Here is a 10,209-nt window from a genome sequence, read left to right on the forward strand (position 1 = left end):
CAGTGCTTTAACCCACAACGCCATACTAGGACTCCCGGAGGGTACCTGATGTCACATTTTTTGTTGCTCCTGATATACAAGTCTTGGTATGTCCTGAATTTGGCCCACACCACCAGGCATCTTCCACAGTTACGATGATTTATTTTTAGAGTCCCTCTTATTTACATCTGATAGCTGCCTTCTATCACATCTCTTCTCATTCTCACATTCAAATCTGAATCTCAACTCTAAGTAAGATTCTTTTTGTTTTCATGAGTCCCTGAACAAAATTCATATCAGGAAATATGCTTGGCTACCTCTTCAAGTGTCTCGGAACATTCTGTGACAGGAGGCTTTGTCAGCCCAGAGCAAAGAGAAACCTTCTCAGTAGCCTATTAAGTTTTTGGCTCTGACCCCATGAAGATACTATAAAACATCAAGAATCAAGGGAAATGCAGGACATTTCTACCACCATGAACCAGCACCCTCTTAATAGCTCTTGGTTGTCTGCTTTTGTAAATAATTCATCATCATTTGTCATGTAATATATTCTATCTAGTGAACAAAGGAGTCCCTGGGTAGCTCAAAGAGTTAAGCCCTCAATTACAAACTGAAAGGTTTTGTTGTTGTCAAGTTCTATGAGTTCATTCCCACTCTTAGTGACCCTGTATAGGGTTTTCAAGGAACAACTGATGGGTTTGAACCACCAACCTTCGGGTTAGAATAGACCTTGCAGTCCACTGTTTATCCTACAGTGCCACACCAGGCCTCCTGAACCCACCCACAGACACCTCAAAAAGAAAGGCCTGGTAATCTACTTCAGAAAGGTTGCAGCCTTGAAAATCCTATGGAGTACAGTTCTACTTGGTCATATTTAGGATTTCCATAAGTCAGAAGCAACTCCAAGGCAACTGTTTTTATATATTTTTTGTAGTGGACAAAAAGGTTCCCTAAGCAGCTGAGGAGTCTGGATTAATGGAAAGAGAGGGACTGGGTGCTGGTGGCCAAGAGGCAGGCTTGCAGAATGTGCCCTTTGGTTGTTTAAATTATTATATATTCCTGAGTGTTTTTGTGTACCTCTCCTTTCTCCCCCCTCAAAAAAAGAGGGAATGGAAACAAATACTGTAAGCTATCACTCAGTTCACAATAAAAAGTCAAAAGAAAAAAAAAAAGGCTCCCTAAAACTTGATGCAGAAATCTTGAGTATTTAAAAGGGTGTTTCTTTGTGATTTTTGTTTTTTTCTGTTTACGGCATAGACTTCAGACCTTTTCACAATTGCCTCCATGAAAAAATGTAGTTAATTCTCTATCTTAATAGATATAAATGGACAACATCATGCTCATCAATCATACAGAACTGTTATGATGTGAAACTTCAAAAAGATAAAGATTCTAATCTCAATGAGCAAAGGAAATTTATATGTATATAAGGTGACAGATAGTCTAAAGGAATGCTCATATAAATTTTGTTACCAGGTATATTTTTCTCTGTAGATGTAATTAAACTGTTAAAGGGATATATTATTCCTCAATGTACCCATTAGGAAAATGTTAATGTACCTCCCAAGATACACAATTTAGATTAAAGGAGGAAAGAGCAACAAGTTAATATTGAAAATGTAAGAATCGGATAAGATAGAGGTATTTAAGATTGACAATGTAAATATATGCTATAACTCTATTTATGGATCCTAGGGTTCATTTCTCTAAATGTCTACAGTCTACAAACAATTTTACCCAGTTTCTTTTTGCTCTTTACTTTCTCTTCTCTTCTATTTTTCCTTCTCACTTTGAACTAAAATTTGGACAGGTCAACTTAAAGGAAGAGATTCTTCCTGAACAAGGTTAAGAGTGAAACAACTATCACATAGAGCTTTCTTCAGCAGCTCTTTTACTAGAGTTTGGCAGTAAGATGATGATTACACTCCCTTACATCTGCTTCCTATCTATCTGTGATTAAAAACTGACAATTTGGGAAATTGTTAATAAATGAGTGATCAAGTTAATAATTCAATTTTGCTTTTAAGGGGACAAAAATTACTATACTCAATTTCTTTTTCTTGATTGCAACATAACATAATCAAACAAGCTGTTATATATGATAAAATAATAAAAAGGGCTGCCCAAACACTGTCAGTAACCTTCTTTTATGAAAATGTCTTTACTGTAAACAAATACTACTGTTATCATTTGCTATGTTAGTAATAAAACACACACACATAATACACAAGACCATTAACTAATTGCCTTCAATCTTATTCCCTAGTGTTGCTGTAATCAAAATATCAAGTTGGTGACTTTAAATAACAAAAATTCATTTTTCTCACAGTTTAGGAGGTTAAGTTCAACTCAGGTCTCTGCCATATCAATTTCTTCATTGTTGATAACCCTGAGAGTTCTTTGGTTTATGAATAATCTTCCCATGGTGACTGTTTTGCTTTGTTTGTGCATTATAAGCTGCAATTTCTATAACTTAGCAGTGATTAGACTTAGGTGATATCCTATATTGATATGGTCTTATGAACATAACAAAACATTTCTGACTTGGATTGCAGGCACAGGTATAGGAGTTAGGATTCCAACACATATTTCGGGAGATACAATTCAATCTGAAATACCACCATCTACTTGAGACTGTGGTTTCTTCTTCTGTTTTTTTTTTTTTTTTTAAACATCAGACAAATATGCTTCATATAGCTGCCTCTGTCTCATGCTTGGTAACTGAATCTCCTGCTGATTCAGTTGTTTTGTCTTTGCTGATCATATAAAGACTTGTTTTCTTTTATACCTCTATTGGTTAAGTCTTATAGTGTGAGACCCTAAATGTTCTTTTCAGCTTTAGCTTCCAAATGTTCTTGTTGCTGTTAAATGTCATTGACTCAATTCTGATTCATGGTGGCCTGTATAGGGTTTCTGAGGAGAGCAGCTGGTGGGTTTGAACTGCCGACCGTGTAGTTCACAGTCCAGTGCTGATCCTACAGCGCTACACCAGGAAGCTTTCTAATAGTCACTACAATCTTTGGTCTTTGTTTTAAAACTAAACAAAAGTTTTTGTTGTAGATCTTTTTTTGCTTTGTTTTTGTTGTTGCTGTTTTTAATCCAACAGAAAATATCTGCATATTATATTAGGCTGTCTTTCACAAACAAAATCATATTAAATCAGGATAAATAAACATGTAAATGAACTATTCAAATTCTTTAAAATCCCATGCAGTTTTCATTCCTCTGCTTCTGAGGTGGCAGACAACATTAATAAAAGTTTCCAGGTATATGTATACAAAATAACATAGAAATGGAGAGTAACCATATTATGAATGTGTATCTAGTATATTGAACTTGATGACTTGTTTGATATAATTAGAAACAACTTAATCCCATTGCTACCATTGAAGTTAATTGTGCTCATGAGGAATCTGTACATGAACCAAGAGGCAGTTGTTTGAACAGAACATGGAAACACTGAATGGTTTAAAATTAAGAAAGGTGTGCAACAAGGTTGTATTCTTTCACCTTACTTATTCAACCTGTATGCTGAGCAAATAATCCGAGAAGCTGGTTTATATGAAGAAAAATGTGGTATCAGGATTGGAGGAGACTGGTTAATAACCTGTGATATGCAGATGATACAACCTTGCTTGCTGAAAGTGAAGAGGACTTAAATAAAATACTGATGAATATCAAAGATCTTCTGTATGGATTGCATCTCAATGTTAAGAAAACAAAAATCCTCACCACTGGACCAATAAATAACATTCTTATCAACAGAGAAAAAAATTGAAGTTGTCAAAGACTTCATTCTTCTTGGATCAACCATAAACACTCAGGGAAGCAGCAGTCAAGAAATCAAATGATGTACTGCATTAGGAAAATCGTTTTTAGGATTAGGCACAGGACCTTTTTAAAAAGTTGAAGAGCAAAGATGTCAGCTTGAGGACTAAGGTGTACCTGACCCAAGCCATGGTATTTTCAATAACCGCATATGCATGCAAAAGCTGGACAAGTGAATAAGGAAGAGCTTAGAAGAATTGATGCTTTTGAGTTATTGTGTTAGAGGAGAATATTGAAAGTGCCATGGGCTGCCAAAAGAACCAACAGTTCTGTGGTGGAAGGAGGGCAACCAGAGTGCTCCTTGGAGCTCACATTGGCCAAACTTCATCTTTCATACTTTGGACATATTGTCAGAAGGGACCAATTACTGGAGAAGGATATCATGCTTGGTACGGTGGAGGGTCAGAGAAAAAGAGGAAGACCCCCAGTGAGATGGATTGGCAAAGTGGCAGCATCAATGGGCTCAAGCATGGCAGCAATTGTGAGGTTGGCCCAGGACAGGGCAGTGTTTCGTTCTGTTGTGCATAGGGTCATTATGAGTCAGTACCGATGCAATGGTACCTAACAACAACAACAACCATTGACGTTAATTCAGATAGAGAAAGTTCTTTCTTTATCCAGGATAAAAACATGCAAAATCATATTCCTGTTCTGATATAAAGTCATCTAGTCCTGGAGTCCTGGTGTGGCAGTGTAGGATACGTACTGTATGAATAACTACAAGGTCAATGGTTCAAACCCACCAGCCACTCTTTGGAAACCCTGTACACAGTCATTAAGAGTTGGAACAGACTCTGTAGCATTTAATAACAACAGTCACTTTTAGTGGCAAAATTCAATAATAATTTTCCCTTATGTAATATTAATATGGAGGAGATATCAGTATGAACTTGTGATTACTTAAAAAGTATATTTCCTAGTGTATTCACTATAATGTCCTAAAAGCAAACACAGTTGTATAAACAACTGTAGCATTTAGCTTTTGTTTTCCAAAAACGTTTCTTTATAGAAAGAAATTTAGTTCCTTGGGCAAATCACCACTCATGGTCTGAGAAAAGGAAAGGACAGGACACACTTTTATAATTATATGGTGATGTGTTTGGAAACAAGGATGCGTTCAAAGAAGAATGATGATGACGTATCACATTTTCAAAAACTCATAGGAACTGATTTGAAGGATCTTCCTCTGTCCACATTTAGAGTAAATTAAGCATAAAAAAGAGTCCTGATGTAGCATCATAGGATAAGCACTGTACTTACTTAAGGTCGGTTTGAACCACAAGGTCAAGAGTTCAAACTCATCAGCTGCTCCTCGTAAACCCTATACAGGGTCGTTATGAGTTGACTCAATGGTACTTAACAACAACAGCAATGATCATAAAAAAGAAAACCTGATGGCAATATATTAAAACATAATTTAAAAATAATCCATGACTCCCTAATGATACTCAAAAGAGGGAATCAAGGAAAACTTTTCTGTATAGATGAATGACAGCTACTAAATGTAGAAGGAATGACAGACTTAGAAGAAGACCATTTACAGCTACCAGTGTGGAGTTGTAGGATAAGCATTGAACTCTTAACCACAAGATTGGTAGTTCAAACCCACCAGTGACTCCTCAGAAACTTGTGATTGTCTCATGCAGGGTCTCTATGAGTTAGAACTGATTGGACTGCCCTTAACAACAACTGGAATATAATAATGACTCAGTCAAGGATCATCAGTGAATGCAAGGTTATTGGGGAACAGGCTACTGGCATGGTTTCACAGTATAACTCTGAAGATTCACTTAATCACAAGATGAAAACTGTATGTTTGCAACAGACAGATTTAGGATTTACCAATTTAGATTCAGATTAAGCATTTTGCACAGGAACTCTGTAGGCTTGCACAGTCACAATTATGATATTACTGAGTTAACAAGTAGATAACATTTTCATTTTAATAAATAATCACTTACCATAAGAAAGAAATAGTGTTTAGAGGTTTTAAGTTAGAGGTGAAAGTGAAAGAATAAAAACACAAATTTCTGGGTACGTTTTTTTTCTGGGACAAAGGTGGGTGTTATGAGGCAAAGGCCATGCAGGCAGTTCCAAATATATCAATAATATTTAATCCTTAAATTGGGTAGTGTATACATGAGTGCTCATTTTGTTCTTATTTTTAAGCTGTGTGTATATATATATATTATATACTCTTTAATATGTATGACAGTCTCAGCATAAAATTTTTTTTTTAATGTTGGGAAAATATCTAGCATAGAAACTAAACTCACACACAAAAAAATGAAAGCAGGTAATACTCTCTTATTTTCTTTTTCATTATATATGACAACTTATAAAAATTTAGTATTTTATAATCTATATTTATTTTATATGTTCAGATTTATAATATTTGGTTCATATAACCTCAATTATGAAAAAATATATAGTTTCATATGCAATTTAAAAATTGGTTTATCAGACCATTTAAGTATATTTTAATGGTTTACTTAAAATCAAAACTTTGTGAACTCAAACCCCCTTTAATAGAAAAAAAAACATACAAATAATCAAAACAAACTTCAATAAATCCCTCAAAGTGAAAATCAAAACACACTCTGACAGTGCAATCAATCTAAGCATTAATCATAATATAAGTAATGAAACACCAAACTACTTAGAAGGAATCATAGGATCATCATTATCATATAACTATTCAAAATAAGTCTTTTTTAAACCTTGAACCAAAAATATCCCCTGAGTTGAGCATTATGCTCTTTTAAGAACTACTGATATGGGATTATAATTAAATTGACAACAACAATTAAAGAGATTAGATAAGAACCTTAGGGGGCAGCAAGTTTAGGTTAATAACTCAGAAAAGGAGGATAAAAATGGTAGCACAAACTGAAGAATGTAATCTCACTAAATTCTGCATGCTGTTGTTGTTGTTAAGTGCCATGGCGCTGGTTCCAACTCATAGCAACCATGTACTGGGTTTCCAAGGAGGTTGAACCACTGACCTTGTGGTTAACAGTCCAGTGCTATTCTACAGTGCCACACCATTAAAAGAAAAAGAAGAAAACAAGCATTGGGTGAAAGAGTATAGCAAAATAAAACAACAGCAACGAGAGCACAACCTATTACAATTTACATAATTTTTCTATATATTAATTTAGAAAAAAGTTATAGTAGGAAGTATTTTCATTATTAAACAAAAGTTAAAGGGGGGAGGGAAAAACAACACATGAACAGCTTCTAACCAAGAATAGAGGAAGTGTACAATAAAATATTACAAAGGAAAACAAATGCAAAGCTAAAGTCAGAAATTAATTCTTTAGACAAAGTAAAGACCATAAGAATTGGAAAATTTAGTTTAATCCAAGAACTCTTTTTAGGGAACAAAAACAAACAAATTTAGCTAAAGCCTACAGATTTAATTAGAAAAATCATGAAAAGCGAAAAAGTAATAAAGAAGACTTATCAAGAAAGACTTGTTGTTAAGTACCGTCCAGTCGTTTCCAACTCATAGCAACCCTGTACAGGGTTTCTGGGGAGTGGCTGGCGATTCAAACCGACTTTGCAGTCCAGCACAGTAACCCGCAGTGCCACACCAGGGCTCCAGTAAGAAAGGCAGATGGTATTTAAATAATAAAATAGGCTATATGTTATTGTTATGTACCGTTGAGTCAGTTCTGACCCATAGCGACCCTGTACAGGGTTTCCGAAGAGCAGCTGGTGAGCTTGAACCACCAGCCTTGCAGTTCAAACACACTTTGCAGTTCAGTGCATTAACCCACAGTGCCACACCAGGAGTATACAATTTATAAATTTTATAAATTCAGTTTAGTGAATTATTTTCAAATATACTTCAATAGAAAGACATGAATGAACTATAAACTGAATGACTATTGAAGAAACTATGGAAGTTTTTCCAATATGTACTATTAGTTACCATGCCATTAAACAGCAAATTAAGGTGCCTATTACTTTATATAGTTACCAACACTAGCTATAATGAATATATTTGTCAAACTGAAAGAAAATTTGGTTTTCATTTTTGCCAGAGTGATTACCTGTGTGTTTGCATTTTAACAATTTTATTTTGCTATGAACTGCTCATTTATACCCTTTGTTCAGTAAAGTAACTACTTTCTATATTTCTTACTAATTAATAACAACTCTTTGTATACTAAACAAAGCAAATTTTATTGTTTCCATTTCTCAAATTTATCATGTTTAGGTTTTTGATTTAAAAAAAATTTTGCTTTGTAGTATTTTGTCATACAATTTTTTTTTTCACTTGAACCAAAAAAGATTTTTCTTCATGTTCTCTGGGATTTGTGTTCTTCCTAAAAAAGCTTTCCCACTTAAAATTATAGGCAAATTCATTTACTTTTTCATTTAGTATGTTTTTATATTTAAATACTTCATCCATTTAGAAATATTTTTTCATGTAAAATATAAAGAAAAAAATTGCCAAATTTCTAATTTTCCAACAATAATTATTAAGTAAGCTATTTCCTTCTACTGATCTGATATTGACACTTTGATTATATGTTCAATTCCCAAGAATATTTGTGTTTACTTATGGACTTCCTCTTGTCACTTAAATTGTATTGAATCCATAGACTGATTTAGATAAAATGACATTTTTACAATATTGTTATCTAAAAACAAGGCACATCTTTCCATTTGTGGTGGAAATGGTGGTGGTGTGCCATGGAGTCAATTCTGGATGTAAGACCCTTTATAGGGTTTCCAAGGCTGTAACCTTTACAGGAACAGAAAACCTCAACTTTCTCCTGCACAGTAGCTGATAAATTAGAACTGATGAGTTTGCAATTAACAGCCCAACTCATAACCCACTGTACTACAAGGGCTCCTTGTGTTGCCACTAAGAATATATATATTTCGTCGACTGACAGAGGAAGAGACCAGCTTGCTGTCGCTGCAGACTGAGTAGGTGCTGCCCCCCATTCGGGTGTGCAGTGGCATCATAGGGCCGGGTGGGCTGGCAAGCCCACGCGGCGGCAGAGGTGACTGTGAAGAGTGTGTTGGCAAGCTAAGGGATTTTGCCAAAGCCAACACTGTGCTACAAAACATCCTAAAGGGACTTCTGTGGACTGAGAACCAAGAAGAACAGACAACAACCAGAGATTGACATACGTGGCAGAATTTCCCTGAATTAAGTCAACAGAAGGAAGATTTGAGAATAGAACAAAACTATAAGAACAAACTCAGAGAATCTGGTAGATCAGTCCATGATCAAAACAAGTTCAATGTAAAAGAAGGTAAACATGTAGGAACAGAGATCCAGATAGTGAGAAGGTCAGGTCGATTACAGGATGGAATAGACTGCAGTAAATGGAGAGAAAAGTTAATGGCAACCTCAAAGAAACTTAACACGTCACAACATACCAAGAGAATGAAAATCCAAGAAGAACATGGAAACATTAAAAGTAGGAGGACACTCACAAGAAAGAACACAAAAATCATTTGCTCAGCAAAGGAAGACACACAGAACAAATAAGCAGCAACACCACACACACACACCAAAAAAATATATATAATGACAGCAAGTGATCAATACCTATCAATAATTACACTGAATGTAAATGAATTAAATGCACCTGTTAAGAGACGGAGGGTGGCAGAATGGATAAGAAAACAAGATCCTTCAATATCCTGTCTGCAAGAGACACATCTAACATACAGAGACAAAAACAGATTAAAAGTCTGTTTGGAAAAAATATACCAAGCCAATTGCAATAAAAAGCAAAGAGGAGTGGCAGTACTAATCTCTGATAAAATAAACTTTAAGGCAAAAACGAGCATAATACATAAAGATGGACATTATCTCATGATTAAACAAGATGAAAGAACCATAATAAATATGTATGCGCCCAATGAAAGAGCTCCAAAATATATAAAGCAAACTCTAATAGATTTGAAGAAAAAAATAGATTAATCTACAATAATAGTGGGTTATTTCAATACACTTTCAAAAACGGATAGAACAACCAAAGAAACTTGTAAAAGACACAGAAGAACTAAACAACATAATCAGCCAACTGGACCGTTTAGATGTGTACAGAGCATTCAACCCAACAACAACACAATACACATTCTTTTCCAGTGCCCATGGAACATTCTTCAGAATAGATCATGTTTTAGGCCACAAAACAAATCTACATAAATTTACAAATATCAAAATACTACAAAGCATTTTATCAGACCACAATGCTATCAAATTAGAAATCAACAATAGAAAGACCAAGGAAACCAAGTCAAATATATGGAAACTGAATAACACCTTGCTGAAAAGCGACTGGGTAGTAGAAGAAATCAAACGTGAATTCAAAAAGTTCCTAGAAATAAATGAGAACGAAAATACAACATACCAAAATCTTTGGGACA

Source organism: Chrysochloris asiatica, unplaced genomic scaffold (genome assembly GCF_000296735.1).
Source record: "Chrysochloris asiatica unplaced genomic scaffold, ChrAsi1.0 scaffold00126, whole genome shotgun sequence".
Taxonomy (NCBI): Eukaryota; Metazoa; Chordata; class Mammalia; order Afrosoricida; family Chrysochloridae; genus Chrysochloris; species Chrysochloris asiatica.